This window comes from Podarcis filfolensis (genome assembly GCF_964270895.1).
Source record: "Podarcis filfolensis genome assembly, chromosome: 2".
NCBI classification, from domain to species: domain Eukaryota; kingdom Metazoa; phylum Chordata; class Lepidosauria; order Squamata; family Lacertidae; genus Podarcis; species Podarcis filfolensis.
This window is the reverse complement of record NC_139605.1, coordinates 42,695,544-42,713,229: the sequence shown is the minus strand read 5'-3', so window position 1 is coordinate 42,713,229 and position 17,686 is coordinate 42,695,544. Positions and strand designations below refer to the sequence as shown.

The following is a 17,686-nucleotide window of genomic DNA, read 5'->3' as shown; positions in this document are numbered from 1 at the left end:
AACAAAAAGGATTTGGTATAACATACAAAAAAATGTAAATCTCATGGCAAATCTAGCACATAATTTAACAAGACTGTGATTGTCTCTTACTTTCAACTCCACCATTAAAGCATTCACAATGACAAATATGGGTTTTAAAAACTACAAGGCACAAGTTGCAATCCAATATACATTTACATAGGAGTAAGTCCATTCATTCCCATGGTGCTTACTCCTAAGCAGACATGTATAGGATAGCACTTTTAGACCATCTGCAACTCATAGGCCAAGTTACAGGATATATTTGGTCGCTACTTGGAGGGTTTTACTATGTAAGGCTGACCCCGTGCCATCAAGCAAAAATGAAATTTTACAAAAATGAGAGGATAAATATATGCCTTCTAGAGATTCCCACCCACCCCAAATATCACATTCTGCAATTCAAATATGGATTGACAACACCCACAATCATTTTTTCAGCTGCTGTTACATTCAGATATATGTGATATTTAGTACTTGAATAAATGAATTTGATTGTTCCTTCTCCTGTATATTAAGATGCCTAGAAGTCTTCGAACTTCCTACTACTCAAAATATTTGGCACCACAGTAAAAAGATTTGTGGCAATGTGATATGTGTGATTAGCTTTATCAGATCTAGACAACATGGGGATAAATGGATGTTCCTGCAGGCAAATTGTCCAATCAATCCTTTACCAGTACACAATAATCTTAAACAAGGTCAAATTTCCATTATTCTGCATATCAAAGCTCATATCATAAAAATGTCAGGATGACTGCAACTAGCACTAAAAGCGTTTATCACAAATCTTAAGCCAATAGCTTACACTGTGCCATGCTTTATGTAAAAGTTGTAAAAAAAAACTTAAGCACTGACAAACCCGTGCACAAGGTTTGACCCCTTGCAATACAGTAAATGCAAACCAGAAGGTGGTTTTGAGGCAAAGTTTTAGGAACATACTTAGACTGAGTGAGACCATTCATCCATTCAACTCAGTGTTGTCCACTTTGACTGGCTAACACTAGTCAGATATCACTGCTATCCAAGATCCATTAACTGTAGGCAGAGATCCACTGTTTTCTTCACCACACTTGCCACTTTTATCCTTAACAAAGTAAAAACAACACGAGACACCGTGGAATTAAACCAGAGACAGGGAAAGTTTTGCAGCTTGAGGAGCACATTCTCTTCTGGGAAACCTTCCACGGAGCCATATACCAGTGGTGGGGTCGGAGGCAAAAAGGAGCAGATCAAAACATGGAAATGTTACCATTGTACTGTAGGCTAGTTTTGCAGTCACTCTTACGCACCCCATTCTCAATCCAGGTAGTATCATAGGCATTGCCAGAGTTCAAGGATACATTGCAGACAGACAAAAACACTTGGGCAGAGTGCAAAGGAGGGACAGTGAGGGGTGTGGCCGGAGGAAAGGGGGCATGACTACGGAGAGTACCAGAAAGAAAGGGTGGAGGGCCATATTTAGCTCCTGGGCCTAAGGTTTCTCCTTCCATGGAGGAGGAGGCATCTTCTGCTCCTGGAAGGCCTGCTTGCCTTCTAAGAGGAAAGACCTCTTAGTGTTTCCCAAACTTGGGTCTCCAGCTGTTTTTGGACTACAACTCCCATCATCCCTAGCTAGCAGGACCAGTGGTCAGGCATGATGGGAACTATAGTCCCAAAAACAGCTGACGACCCAAATTTAGGAAACACTGCATTGCATAAGAAAAAGGAAACACAAAACGCTTCTCACACACCCACTCCAGCACAACCCTGTGCGTGTCATTTAGATTCCACACAATACCATGAAGGACAACAAAGCACAAAGTACTAAAACAAAGCTGACAGTCCATTAAAACATCTGTACTGCCAACTTTGCCTTTGGATATTCTAGAGCTGTTAGGCTTATTTTATCATGTGCTTCAGTCCTCTATACTGTATGTGAGAGATAAAAAGGACAAACATGTTTTATGCTTAGTTCCAGAATAGGTATGGGGGACATCTGAAGCATTAAGAGGGACAAATGCTTGCTAATTAATTCTGAAAATAATTTGTTGGAGTAACCACTATCAATGCATTGTGAGCACTTCAAGGTCCTGTTTGTTGAGTGCATATCAACAAAGTCATAAAACTTTGACCAGCTTGGGTGTTTCCTTGAGTTGCAACAATGAAGATGTACAAATTGTACTTGTAAATCTGTCTGAGATGCTTGCATCAGACAACTAAACATAACAATAATCCCCGTAATAATGACAGTCACAACAGCTATGTCCCCACTTAATCATGGCGAATACAACTGAATAGTATGGAAACACTTCAAAGAAATAGCACCCATGGAAAAACACAGCAATGCAGTTCTGTGTCCTAAGTTGCAATGTTTCATGGTGGCATTCTCCTATGGGATTCAGATGCCCTCAGACTCTAAAGCAACTGCAACATGCCATTCATGTCAAAGACCAAGGTCAAACCCATGATTAGGTGTCTGGTTAAAAGGCGGCAGGGGGTGGAATCATTATGGCACTAGCATCTCAGATCAACCCTAGCAACTCTCTCTTTAACTATTCTGCTAACAGCAGCACACCAAATGCCAGATTGCACAACCATCTTATCCGTTGGCTTTGACTTCAGGGCTACAGAACCCTTGCAGTCTGTCATCCTGATTGGTATGCTTAACTGAAATAAACATTTTTTAAATGCTTCAACAGAACTTTTCAGATTAAAGCCCAATTATTTACATGTTTTTCTCTATCTCTGGAATGCATCAAAAATAACTCCTCGCTTGTTTTTGTGCCTCCCCCTGAAAATTCGCGGCTGCAGATGCTCACTCTCACAAGGACACAGATAATCCTCATAATGTCTGAACAGCATTAGCCATGACTGCAAGCAAAAACACAAGTTCTGTATGTCTGCAACCTATGTAAGGGTCTGTAGGCCACTTGGTATGCATGCTTTTGTCTCTTTATATTCTACTTGGATTAGTGCTACATGGTACAACGAGTGATGCAATCTATACCCGTTTCTTAAAAAAATAAAATAAAACAACCAGTAAGCACTCCCATAAATGAATGTGCAAATAAAACCTCCAGCCTTGTTTCTTCCTCCTAATTACAAATCTAAGAGTCCAAAGCGTAAAAGTACCTGGGGGCTGGTGTCTGATTTACAAGAGCAGATTTTGGCACAAGGGTCTACTGTGTTAGCAGGGTGGCTTGCATTAGCAGAGTTGGACTGAATATAAGTCATTACATTTGGAAAATACAACTGTCTGATTTAGGACTATTTCATACTTACACTCCCTGTACACAAATATTCCATTTTCTAAATGTTTACCCTATAACATTATAATATAATTAGGATTTCTTAGGAAGCATACATCGATATAATATGCCTTTATTTAATTATTATGTGGTCTGGGGAAGAAGAAAGTCAGCCCCAATTTCTATATTTTTTTTTCCTCAGCCCTAAAGATAAAATCCTATGAACATATAGCGGTTCTTTTCCAACTGAGTGCATTGCGGGCTGTGGGCTTTCCTACAAAGTATCCCCTATGGACTGTCAAAGCTAAGCCACATTTAAAATCCCCCGACAATCTCAGACGAAAGGAACCTCACTATAGAATAGGGAAGTAGAATTACTGGCATGAGATATGGGGCATTTTCATGCAGACACTTTAATGTTTCGCTAACCCAGAATACAGTATGCAGATTTGTGATTGCGGCCAGTTGAAGGAACCATTACCACAGCTCATAAAGTGAACCAGTGCCAATTCAAGAAATAGCTTTGAACTTTAAAACAGCAACAGTGCAACCGTAAACTTGTCTATTCGGAAGTAACTTTCGTTGACTTCACTGGGGTTGACTCTTGGGTAAGTGTGTGGAGGACTGTAGACTAATGGTATAGGCTCTGGTTATCTTAAGAAGCACTTTTCCCCATATGTCCCCATCAACGCTCTGAGTTCATCTGCAAAGGACTGGCTTTCGGTCATTTGCTACTCCTGCCCCAACCACAGTAAATGGAAACAAATCCTAGTAAGGTCTAGCCAAACCTTCCCTCACCTTTCGCAAAGTGGAAAAGGAAGAGCTCTTCCATTCATCTTCTGACGTTCAAATGATCTGATGAACTATTTAGTGTATGCTGGAATAAACTCATTATTCTTGTTTTCTATTTTTGTTGGTTTGGCTTTGTATTACAGTTAATTGGAAGATTTTAGAAAGGGTTTTAGTGTGTGTGTGTTTATAATGCTTTTATTATATGCTTTTCTGAGAGCTCTAACCAAGAATGTCAGACAGAAATCTAAAACATCCCTAATTTGGGGGGTGGGGACTGCAGAAATGCCTCAGTATTTTGTTTCCGCATTACAATTTATTGTGCTCTTAGGGGATACATATAATATGTATTGCATCCAGCTAATCTTAGTCCAGTTTTAGAAACATACCCCTCCTGCTGAAAAAATGGAAAGGAAAGTCCGACACGGCACATTTATATAAATGTTTACATGAGGCTGAATAGACTGTAGTTTATTCAAAAGCAGTATTTTTCATTTCTTCCACTGGATTAAACTGCTCCAATTTGATTCTAATGCTAACTGAAATAATTTCTATGGAACTGTATCATCCCTAATCACACTAGCAAGAAAATATATCTGGCTCAGTGGGTGTAAAGTTTGAGCAATTACACAATGCAAAACCATTGGTACCCAAGACCTACTGCAATCTCAGCATTTAGGTCTAATATGATACCTCAAAGTGCTAAGACTGGAATGTCCTTGCTTGTTTATCAAATGCTACAGCTTAGGACTTCTTCTGACCTGACTAGTTGTTAGGGAGTCTCTCTAGGTATTTTTACCTTGCTGGGACTTGTAGCAGCAAAAGGGGGCTGCTACTTTGTTGCTGTTATTAAAATGTTATTCTCATAGCTTCTAGTTATTTATGACTCTCAATTCCTCACCCTCTGTGAAATCTTTACAAACACACTGCTTGGCAGAAAATATGAATCCTTTAAAAATACAGCATTAACATATGAATGCCAAATTGATATTTTGTATAGATGTGCTTCTTTTTTCAAAAATACATCTATAATTGGGCATTCCAAAGTGTGGATGATTTTTTTAAAAAAAGTATCTAGCCACTAGCATTCATGTACTTGCATTTTACATCCCTATAAACAAAGGATTGATTTCGAAATAGCTGTGAAAAAGGAAAGATATTGACCTTGACATTAGACACTAGCCTAAAATCAAAATGAGTGCCACATCCTCTTCAGTACTTCAGAAATGAAATATGAACTATTTCAGGGATAAATATTATCAATAAAAACAATAGTTTCCCAGTCATCCAGCAACCAGAGAAAGAAGCCCAACTGTTGAATATTTCACCTCACTTTTGCTATTGTGTTTTGTTTTATCACTGGAAGTTCTAGAGTAATAATTATTTACTACTATATGGTGTTTGGTTCACTTTATATAAATTATATACACAGATACACACACGGCGACGGGGGGGGGGGGTTGAAATAGGCAGCCTTGTCCCACAAACTGCATGGTCTGAATGTTCACTCTTTCCTCAAAACAATCCACAATGTGAAGTTATGCTTGCAGCAGACAGCAAAGTACACTTTTTGTCATGCTCATCTTCCCGAGTCTTCTGGGAGGAAATGTGCTAGGGAAACGAATGCCCTTCTCTATGTAATCCTCTTTAAAATCTACAGTGAGAAAGAGAGAAAAGACATCTTATTATTCTAACACTTTTACAGAAACTGGAAAAAAATCCGATCTCATTCAGACTCTTCTGTATATTCAGACTCTTCTCTATAATTTGCTTCCCTCATCTGTGCCCACACGCCACTTTAAGCACACAGCAAAGCACAGCACGTCTATCAAAGGCAAAGAAATTCAAATAGAAATTCAAAGAATTGCAATCATACCTGCCTGGGTAAGAATCCTTTGGAGCAAGGCTCTTAATTGTCTTTTCGTACTCTTCTCTTCTAGCAGTATAATTCCTAACAGATGATATCGTATTCTACCTGCAAGAGAAGCAGAAAGAAACTGAACTGAAGTTTGGTTCACGTTTTTTATTTCCCCCTCCTCGTTCCACCCATCTAATAATGATTGCAAAAATAAAGTAATTTTGAGACAGAACATGGGCAGAATGAGAAAACAAATATATTTTTGTTGAAAATGCCACAGCAAATGCTCAGATGGAGAAGAAAAAAAAAAACCAGTAACATGAATGCAACTAAAAAGTAATCTCATTAACTTAGCAAAACTTACCACAAGAGGTCTTGCATTAACGTCTGTGGTTCCAGCCACGATCAATACCCTGTGTTCATTCACTGCTTGGCGTATGTATCTATCTCTGTACATGCCCCACTCTTGTTCTTCATCTACACCCTTCTCTCCCCACAATGTAGCTACTGCATAAATATGCACAGGGTTATGCCAATCCCAATTTCTTTACTGATGGCAATGATCACCTGTCAATTCGAAGAACAGTATGAAATCAGACCCCATATTTGCACTAAGGAATTACTTCCGAACAAAGCATTTGAGCTACTAAATCCAGCCTTTAAGCCACTATGACATTAAACAAAAATATCATATTTTGCCTTTCTTGCATATTTTTAATTTGCAGTCTGGACAACATTCACTCCATAAAATCAACCGATATGCAAAATGATATGAAATAAACAAAGATGTGTGAGGGCAGTGCCCATATCATTTTCTAGGTAGCTACCAATTCCTTGGTTTTCCACACAGCTACCAGAAATATAATTGCATCAGCATGGTATCCCTAACACCAAAGAAAGAAAGAAGTATATACCAGCCATGGCTTCAATTAAGGCTGAGCTGCATTTTGCATTCATGAAGGTCATGTTTACTGTAGCCTGTTTGTGCAAACATTAGGTTCAATTTAAAACCCACAATATATGGAAAGCCAACATTTTATGGAGGAAGCTTTAAGCTTGGCCTTTAACTTGATGAGCTATATTTCCACCATACAGTGAGCTTTTGGTAGGATTAGGAAATGTCCCTCTCCGAGACCCTGGAAAGCAGCTGCCAATCAAGAGAGGAACAGACTTTAGATAGAGCAATGGTCTTTAGCTGGATTGACAATAAATGCTTATTCAGCAGGGAAGAAACAACAGCTCAATAAGACACTCTGTACAGGCTCAAGGCCCTTAAAAAAAACACCCACTGTTTTTTATATAATCTTGACATTGACATATGTTCCAAAGCTGGGTGCTGGCATCAAATGATCCCTTAACATTGGTCTAAGCAAACCTTCCCCAATCTGATGCCCTCCAGATGTTTTGGACTATAAGCCAATTCATCACTGAGCGATGGTCATGATGGCTGAGGCTGATGGTGGTTCTGGTTCAACATATCTAGAGGGTACCAGGATGTGTAAAGCAATATACCAGGCGTACATGGTCTGGATTAACTGAACCTCTTTGCAGAAGCAAGTTGGATGCAAAACAACTGATTTCATCTCGAAGGGGGTGGCGGGTTAATCGCAAAAATGTGTTGATGCTATCTTAATTCTAAACAGATCCACCACTCACGGGGGCAGCAATCCTTTCCTGGGATTACGTCTCATGGAACTCAATGCATAGGATTGCATAGGATTGCATTGTTAAAACTAATTTCACTAGACTGGATGCCTGTCTATACATGAAACTGGTATCTTCTCACTGGTGGAAAGCATTAATAAAGATTACCAAGTGTATCGAAGAACAAGTCTCTCTCTGCAAAAGTAAATCCTGTCTCACTAGTGTTCTTTTAGACTTTGAATAAACCTGTGGATAGGGATGAAACATTGTGTACTTAAGACTTTCAAAAAGCTTTTGATACAGTTCCTCACCAAAAACTCCTGAGTAAGCTTAGCAGTCGTGGAATAAGGAGAGAGGTACTCTTATAGATCAGTAACTGCTTTAAAAAACTGGAAGTCATAAAGTCAGAATAAATGACAGTTCTCACAACGGCGGCATGTGGAGTCCCCCAAGGATTAGTATTGAGAGCTGTGCTTTTTAACGTCTAAATGAAGTGGAGTTAGGGGTGAGAAGTGAGGTAGTCAAGTTTGCTGGCAACACCAAATTGTTCAGGCTGGTAAACAACAAAAGGGGATTGTGGAGAGCTCAAAGGGGATATCACCAAACTCAGTGAATGAGCAGTAAAATGACAAATGTAGTTCAGTGTAAGCAACAGTAAAGTGATAAATATTGGGGCAAAAAAAATCCTGTCTTCACGTGTGGATTAATGGGGCTAAACTGGCAGTGACTGACCAGGAACAAGATCTTTCCTTAAAAAATTGCAAATATATCAAGACAGGGAAAAAGAGAAGTCAGTTGACATTAACATTAAAAAACAATTCGTCAATCCTGACTTAAAAGTATTTAATGATATACAGGGTGTTCGAAAAGTAACTATACACCTATGGACAGTGTATTTACAGTAGGTGTATAGTTGCTTTTCAAACACCCTGTATATTAATATAAGCAGTCCATATGTGCAAAGATCTCCAAATGTGATTGATGATTATAAGATATATTTTCAGATGTAGAAAGGGCAATGAGATCGTCAACTAGTGACTAATGGATTGTGTGTGGGGGGGGTCTTTATCCTTCCTTGAAGTAAAGAGCACTTTGCACCCATAAGGGCTCATGGGATCCATTTTTGTTGTCTATCTGCTAGACCCTACATTGCAACCAACTACAAAGTAAAAATTTCAAATTCACAGTCCATGGTCTCCCTATCATTCCTATACAACTTAGAATAATACTTTTGAAATTCTACATGTATATCCTTTTAAAACTTTATATACATTACTTCATTCTTCCTTAATCAGTGGAGAACAACTGCATTTTTTTGTTTTAAACAGAATGCCAAAATCTTACCTAGCCTCTCTCCACTCTCAGCACCTTTGCCCCTATGAAATTTGCTGCCACCAACTTGGTCATGGCCACTAATTTGGATAGCTTTGAAAGGGAGGGGTAAACAATCTACAAAGGCTATCAACAGCTACTAGTCATGATGGCTCTGTAATACCACTGCCCAATACTGGAAGCAGTATGCTTCGGAACACCTGGTGCTGGGGAACTTGGTCTGATCCAGTCGGACTCTTCTTAAGTTTTATGTCATATTCTCATTTGAACACGTGTTACCCACGAAGGACTATAATATCACCTGCAAATTAGGCCACAATGAATTAAGACTTTCACTTGCTACAGCATTTTTTGTTCATATACTGCCACATTCCAACATGGCCCCTGTTGCTGTTGTTTTAATGCAGACAAGTTACCAATCTCCAGAAACAAAAGTACAGTTACACAATCATGGTGCCTGTAAACTCCCATAGGCAGTTTCCTCCCTGCATAAGAGCTGCCACCCACACCTTCTGATTCTCTAACAGCCTTGCTTTGTGTAATTCTCTTATTCCTCTCGCACAGTTTCCTTCATTCTTGACAGCTATGCTTTGATTCTTCAAATTTTAATCTTTTCTGTTCTCACTAAAATGCCATATTAAATATGTTTTCAACTGGTAATAACAGTGCACTTGTAAGTGATGTGGGAACAAATGTTCAAGTATGACCTAGTGTACTCCAAGTAAAAATAATTAGTTATTTAAAAAGTGTCACATTAATTTCATAAATGATAATAAATACTAAGTTTATGTATGAGAATAAAGTTTCAAAAATCGCAGCACAACTGTCGGGAGAATATACTTCATGTTTAATCTATATTCTAAAATATAATATCATATAATATATTGCTTGCGGCTTTCACTCTTAAATAAGCTCAGCAAACCCTTGCATGATTCATGTCATTGTTTTCCTCAGGAATGTGATAGTCATACAATAATCATGTACCATTCCAATGGCTACCATCCTTCTTTTACACCCTTCTTGGTGTTTCTTCCAATTTTGGGGGGACAAATTTTATTGCTGTTATTGCTTTTAATGTCTTACAAATAAGAGCACTTAAGGAGACCTGGTGGATCAGGCTAAAGGTCCATCTAGTCCGGCACTCTGCTCTCACAGCGGCCAACCAGATGCCTGCAGAAAGCCTGCAAGCAGGACGTTGACTGTGACAGCACTCCTCCTACTTTCAATTCCCAACAGATGATCTTCAGAGGCATTGTGCCACCAACGGTGAAGGTACAACATAGCAATTGTAGTTAGCAACCACTATTCTCCATGAATTTGTGTAACTCAAAAGCTTGTTGAAAACCTAAGTACACAATGTCAGTTCTGTGCAGAGTTTGAGGTCCAGGGTGGGAGTCTTGTTAGAAAGAAGTTATAAACTCAAACAAAAAAGCAGCCGGTCCCTGGCAGGGGCCCCCAACCCTCCAAGGTCCAGGGCAAGTGTACCCAGCTGGTCCCTCCCCTGCACAGGCCTGCACAATTTTGACTGGATCACTGTTGTCTATATGCTTGTTGACACACTCAAATATTGCCAAAGGGTGAGTGAGATGGGACTTACCCTTGCAGAAGTCATGCTGGTTCTGCTCAGCAAGACTTATTCTCCTGCATGCTTCATAATTTTATCTTTAATAATGCTTCTACCAGCTTTCCTGGAACAGACATTAAGCTTGAAAAGGGGTGTTTCCCTGGGCATTTTGATCAGGGGGCAATAGTACATTCTTGGGGATATCACCACCCATAGTGATTCTGCTGAGGAGTCTGTCCCTTCGAGGATTTCTAGCTTGTTGGACTCCATGTTCTTGGTGATGCAACACTACCTCCAGTATGCCTTTCCCACTAGTTCTCTCCATTCCACCTGTTATGCGCACTATATCTATGCTCTGCTTAAAACCAAACGCTCCAGTTTGCCCAATATAAAAAAGTCACTAACTGGTGTCTCCCAATTCCCCATCCCTATTGAAGCCTCCTGTCCTGTAACCTAGGCCCTAGGCCCCATACCCAAGGCTCAGGACACACTTTTCAAAGACATGGTTGCAAGAATTTCCTTGGAGAGAGTGCAAAGTTAGATGCAAGGCTTTGTTTTCTGTGCTTCCACAATCATTCTTCTTTGGGGTATTCTGTATAGTTTGTATAGTTCAAATGGCTGGCAACAGTACACAATCATGTTGGCATGTCCCACGGTCAGTAATTAGCACGGCATTGCACATGATTTTCAAACTTCAGAAAAATATTTTTTGTTACTCTCTTCATATCAATGTATGCCAAACACATATTGTAGGGAAACAATATTTGCAATTGCCCATTGACACAGCTTCCTTTCCAATCAATATATATTTATAAGCAGCAGATGTTCACTTCAAATAACATCGCTTTTATAGCTCAATTCAGCTGGGGACAGAATTATTATACAAATGAACTCATGAGATTCCAATAATAATAATAGCTTCTGGTCTATTTTAAGAATATTTCCATACAAATAATCCCACTCATGGCCTCCAACATCCAAATATGTACAAGAAATTATACTTAAACAAGAATATTGGTGTGGCACGTTGTGATAAGAAGATACTTGAAGATAAGTGTTTCCCGTACTGTAGTACACATTCCACTTGCGTACACAAAAGGGTTTCAAAGGAGACACTGTATTTGCTCTAGTCTGGAAAAAAATAGTATTATCAGAACTACTCCAAAACTATCTCTGCCCAAGTAGTAATCAAAGGGGGTACATGGTTATTGTAAGTTTGGGAAACATTACTTTAGATTATTTGATTCCTGCAGATGTGCAAGTATAGCTGCATTTTTTTCCTGATGAAGATTACCGTATTGCTTGGGCATTGTGGCACAATCCTATAGCAACAGATGTTGGCTCACAGTAGTTTACTACCATGTAAGTGCAGATAGGGACGTGGGTGGAGCTGTGGGTTAAACCACAGAGCCTAGGACTTGTCGATCAGAAGGTCGGCGGTTTGAATCCCCGCGACGGGGTGAGCTCCTGTTCCTCGGTCCCTGCTCCTGCCAACCTAGCAGTTCGAAAGCACGTCAAAGTGCAAGTAGATAATAGGTACCGCTCTGGTGGGAAGGTAAACGACATTTCCGTGCGCTGCTCTGGTTTGCCAGAAGCGGCTTAGTCATGCTGGCCACATGACCCGGAAGCTGTACACCGGCTCCCTCAGCCAATAAAGCGAGATGAGCGCCACAACCCCAGAGTAGTCCGCGACTGGACCTAATGGTCAGGGGTCCCTTTACCTTTACCTTTAAGTGCTGATAGAAAGACAACCTCAATTTACCAATCTGGACGAATTCCTTGTTGGATTAGTGAGCCTGTTTTAGTGGTTGTTTTAAATTGCTGTAAATCTCTGATATATTTGACAGTAGCATGTGATAAAAAGGAAGCAGCAGTTGGCCCAGGTAGTAAAGGAGTGTTTTAACATCAGCCGTACTAAGTATCAGCAGATAATAACTTTCAATGTGATTTTAAGATCTGTCCAGAGTTGTGAGCTCAGCAGATTTTAAATATTCCCACCAAATGCATGTTGGGATGTGGGTGGCGCTGTGGTCTAAACCACAGAGCCTAGGGCTTGCCAATCAGAAGGTTGGCGATTCAAATTCCCACGACAGAGTGAGTTCCCGTTGTTCGGTCCCAGCTCCTACCCACCTAGCAGTTCGAAAGCATGTCAAAGTGTAAGTAGATAAATAGGTACCACTCCGGCGGGAAGATGAACGGCGTTTCCATGAGCTGCTCTGGTTCGCCAGAAGCGGCTTAGTCATGCTGGCCACATGACCTGGAAGCTGCCTGCGGACAAACACCGGCTCCCTCGGCCAGTAAAGCGAAATAAGCGTCACAACCCCAGAGTCGTCCACGACTAGACCTAACGGTCAGGGGTACATTTACCTTTACCAAATGCATTTTAAAAAAAAATTCTCAGTCATACTAGATCTTTATTTTGTTCCATTTACTGTCTTTGTATCAGTGGTGTACATCACAAGAAGGAAGGTTGCCGTTCTTTTCATAATATTCATGGGTTGTTCATTTTGGGGGTGTTCTGTCCATAAATGAGAAGACTTACAGACTGAGTTTGGCCATAGCTTATGTGAAGGCAGAATTGTGTGTTCATTCCAACTTCAGTCAGCACTGCTTTCTGTTTTAAAATATCTATTTAGTAAAAATGAGTTGGGGGAGGCTTTTAAATTGCTTTATAAAATTTACAAAAGTAGTCTTATTTTGTTAGTCATACCCACTCTGAAAACTGAAACAACTGTATAGTTTAAGGGAGGGGGCATATGACATTAGCAACCTGTTTTGCAATTCTCTATTAAAATAATTAAAACAAAACTAGATTAAATCAGCCTTTGCCAACCTGGTACCCCACAGATGTTTTGAGCTACAAATGATTATTATTCCAGAGCTTCATTTTAAGCCAACTGTAAGCTTAAATGGCTGTGCAACAATCTCTACAAAGAAAGACAACACTCCTTCCATAGCAATCCACGTTGTGTACAACCTCAAGTAACACGAGTTTTTTTAAAAAAAATAATAGTTTCATTTATTTATTTTTAATACAGTTTATATACGTGGTTGTAGAAGACATTGCAAGTCACAGAAATTGTTGGCATACTAAATCAACCAAAATGGAAGAATTTTGTCACAAGCAAGCCCTGTAGAATAAAAAATAGTTTTTAAAAAGTCAGGTGGTAATCGTAATAAAGGGACAGAATCATGTTCCTTTACCGTCCACTGAGCCCCAGGCTGAATAGCAAGTGGTATTTTTTTCCATAAATTTATCCTCGTTCTTTTTCTATTTCATGTTCTATATGTTTTCCAAGACAACATGGATTTCAGCCTCTGGGAACGATGGAAAAAGCTGCATTCCAGTAGCCTACACCTTTTACCACAATCTAAAATATTTCTCACTCTCAAGTTCAACTTTAGCAGTGATGATAATTCACCTTTAACTTAGTCATCACACTAATAACATTAGTCATTTCATTTTTCTGGGTAGCGCTTTGTGCAAATTCATCCTTAGAAAATTGTTCATTAGATTTGCCTGCCAGTAAACTGAGTGTTTTTGAAAAATGCATTTCCTTTTCCAGGCAAGGTTTTGACAGGTCATTTGTTGGAGAAATTATTGGAAAATGTTTATTCCCCCTTTTAAAATATCATGAACATCTGCAGAATGTTCCAATATATGAAATATGTAGGACTCATATTAGAACCTTGTTTGGTACATGGTAGTAATTCTTCCTGGAAAGTTTCAGTGTTTTGTTTAGTAACAATAAAGGGTTGTTTTACAATATAACACGAAAGCTAAAAGGAATAATTTCACAGAAACTCAGGGAGATGGTGTATGGTGTACTTAGGTGGTGTGTATGGGGAAGGGTGGTACCTATGGCGGGGGGGGGCCTCATGCTTCTGGGGTAGTTTGTCAATCTTTGGTCCCCACCCTGCACTCAGCTCTTACCTGTGGCTCCTAGAAGGTTCTCAGCATGTGACAGTGGCCAAATCCTGCGATCGGCTATTCCCTCATTTTTTCCCTGACCATGAAACCGATAACTACCCCCAGCATAGCACTCCTTTGGCCCCAACTTGGAGCCACTTTCAAATTTAAAAGAGGGAGAAATGGGTCCTCATAGGTTTACTGCTATATGGAACACTCTCTTCAACCTTTTCCAAGCCCTTGGAATGGGATGAGCTAGGAGACTTCAAACAAAACTTGCATTTTAGTAATTTTAAGAGGGGAAGGCACTGTATTCAGAAAGAAATCCAAGCACTGTATTCAGAAAGAAACGCAAACAAATACTTAACTGAAAATCCTCCTCAGTAGAGTTCCAGTGCCAACCACTTAGCAATAAGGCGGCCTCCTCATTAAACATATATGCCCCACCCCCGAATTTCTGAGGTGGTTTTAACCTCAGTTTCAACTGAAAAGACCTATCTATGCACTGAATTCACACAGTACTTAACTACAGACTGAGAGTGACAAGGTGGGGTGGGACCTTGTGGCCCTCCAGACGTTGTTGGACTCCAACTCTCATCAGCACCAGCCAGTGTGGGTAACGGTCAGGATTAATGGGAGTTGTAGTCCAGCAACGCCTGGAGGCCACAGGTTAGCTTCCCATGGTATAAGCCAGTGTTTTTCAACCACTGTTCCACGGCACACTAGTGTGCCGCGAGATGTTGCCTGGTGTGCCGTGGGAAAAATTGAAAAATTCGAAAAAAAAAATTTAAAAAAATGTCAAATTTTCGCCCACTAGGCGGGCACCGGACTGTGTCCACCCTATTTTCCATCCGTCCTGGGTGGGGATCAGATCGGATGGGAGCGGATGAGAGCGGACAGGCGGTCCGCTCTCATCCGATTCCCCATAGAGAACAGCGGGGCTCTGACATCCGCCGGCTCAGCGGGGATCAGCGGATCGATCCCCGCTGAGCAGAGAACGGTCCGCAACGTTTTTGTTTGCCATTAAAGAAAAAAATATTAAACATTTTCTAATGGTGGTGTGCCTCGTGATTTTTTTCATGAAACAAGTGTGCCTTTGCCCAAAAAAGGTTGAAAAACACTGGTGTAAGCAATATCCATTTTTATTGCTTTATTGTGACTGGCAGTTATAAGATTTTGTCGGGTCCAAGTCACTCCCAGTCTCAAGCAGGCAAGCTTTGAGCAGAATGCACATTCCCCCTCAGCTTTCCTCATCATTTTGTGTTCAGAATATTTTAAAGAATTTATACACGCTCCTGGCGGTATCACTTTTTAAACTTACTATTGCATCATACAAACATGGAAACGGAAAGGGAGCTAGAATGAAATGTGATGTTACACCACGGCAACAGACTAGCACTTGTTCGCAGTTTGTTCCCATCTCTGTTAATTGGTGAATAAGAGTAAGTGGCCTGCCTTGTTAGGCTGGAGCACCAATGCACAAAATGAATAGGGCTCATTCTGCTGCCTCAGGTTTCAGAATCACAGCCTTTGATTAAGTCTAGTACTTTCAGACCATGACAAATAAGCTTTAGAGTTCAAACAGAATCCAAAGGGTGGCAAAAGAAAAGAAAACTGGTGCTAATTCTAACCAGCACCTCTGAATTTAGAGACGTAAACTCAAAACATCCACACACCTGCGTCCATATTCAATGCATCAACTTGAGTCAAAAAACTTCTGAAGGCAATGAATACACTGGCTGTTGCAACCCAGCTTCAAGAACTTCCTACTGCAGCACAGAACGTGACATTTTTGAAGTTTCAATCAAGATTCTGCATTTATGAAAAAAAGAAAACCTATTAAATGAGCCAAAAACATCAAGGGCTGCATGAAAGCTAATCTTCAACATGAGGAAAAGGTTACTGAATGGAACAATAATGAAGACTTGTAAGAGTAACAAATATTTGTCAAGATTAAATGGTACTAATAAAATATTTACAAAATTTTGCCAGCCTGTCACGTATGGATTTCCCTATCCACCATTATTCGGGTTGAAACCCAAGACAATTTCAAACCTCTGTGTGTGTGTAATTGCACTCAAGGGACAGACATCTTCCAAGTCCAAATCTCTTTCGCCTTGCAATATTTTAAACTCTGTAGGTCAGCTACCTTCACACTTTAAAAGATGTCTCTCAGCCCAATGAGGAGGAAAAGAGGACTCCTCTGAGACCCATGCCCACCTTGGATACTTGAAACAACAGAGGCAGTTTAAAGGATCTTGGGATGGGGAGTGTCAGGCACACATCCTTTGGGGAGAATTCCCTCATGCCTTAGGCCAGGCTTCCTCAACCTCGGCCCTCCAGACGTTTTTGGCCTACAACTCCCATGATCCCTAGCTAGCAGGACCAGTGGTCAGGGATGCTGGGAATTGTAGTCTCAAAACATCTGGAGGGCCAAGGTTGAGGAAGCCTGCCTTAGGCCCCAGGCTGACAAAAAAGCACATGGCTTCCTTCACTTCAGCCACCTACATTACCTTCTTCAGCTGGTCAAAGGCTTACACTTGAGTAGTGTCCTCTAGTGATAAGGATTTTTCCTGTGGTGTGTGGATGTTGCATATCGACAACCATCACCCTCTACCAGCTTTGCAGTGAAGTGGAGGTAATTCCAACCCCTCCTATTTTATGCAAGGTTATGATGTCTCTCTACGATTGATAGAAATTAGTATTTCATAGAGCCATAGAAACATAGGTACATTATGCTGAGTCAGAAAGGTCTACTGAACAGCACAGATCTGAGGAGACAATGAATGGTAGAAGCACAATTCTAAATGCTGGTGCCCCCATTGTTCAGCCCGGAGGTCAAGCACCGAGGGCCTTCTGGCGGTTCCCTCCCTGCGAGAAGTAAGGCTGGCATTGACATCAGTAATGTTTCAGTATTGGCTAAAAACATAACTCCCTTGGAGGGGGTGGATTCTACTCTGCATTCATTGCATGCAGCACTGTTTCTATTCTGCTGCAGTTTGAATAACTGTGTTATTTGTCTCGCTATTGGCCGTGGCAAATTTACACATTTAATTACACAAATTATCTTGTGATTACCTTAATCCCACCCCATCCATTTAAACGCAAATGAAACACAACGCATATGGGAGAAAAGTAATCATTTGCAGACAGGAAGCAGTAACAGCACTGAGTGCCAACTGTATTTGCTGACCTGATTTTCATTTTGGACATGAGCTAAATAAGCAAACACTGGCAATTTCAGCTCCTGTTTCTGCTTTCACCTCAATTCGCTGCCATTCCTACTGTACCATGGGCTTCTCTCACTGATGGAATGGCAAGAAGAGCTTCCCCTGGCAGGT

General features: G+C 40.5%; 1 protein-coding gene and 1 long non-coding RNA gene across 13 annotated transcripts in view; both read right to left on the bottom strand.

The window, feature by feature from the left end:
- ERC2 (ELKS/RAB6-interacting/CAST family member 2) overlaps positions 1-17,686 on the bottom strand; it is a 512,280-nt gene that overhangs the window by 400,573 nt on the left and 94,021 nt on the right. The gene's annotated exons all lie outside the window — the stretch shown is intronic.
- LOC310757679 lies at positions 5,433-12,702 on the bottom strand. The gene is made up of 4 exons (XR_014545401.1): positions 12,612-12,702; positions 6,260-6,462; positions 5,914-6,012; positions 5,433-5,691 (listed from the first exon to the last, which is right to left on the bottom strand). It is a non-coding gene; the product is annotated as an uncharacterized lncRNA (long non-coding RNA).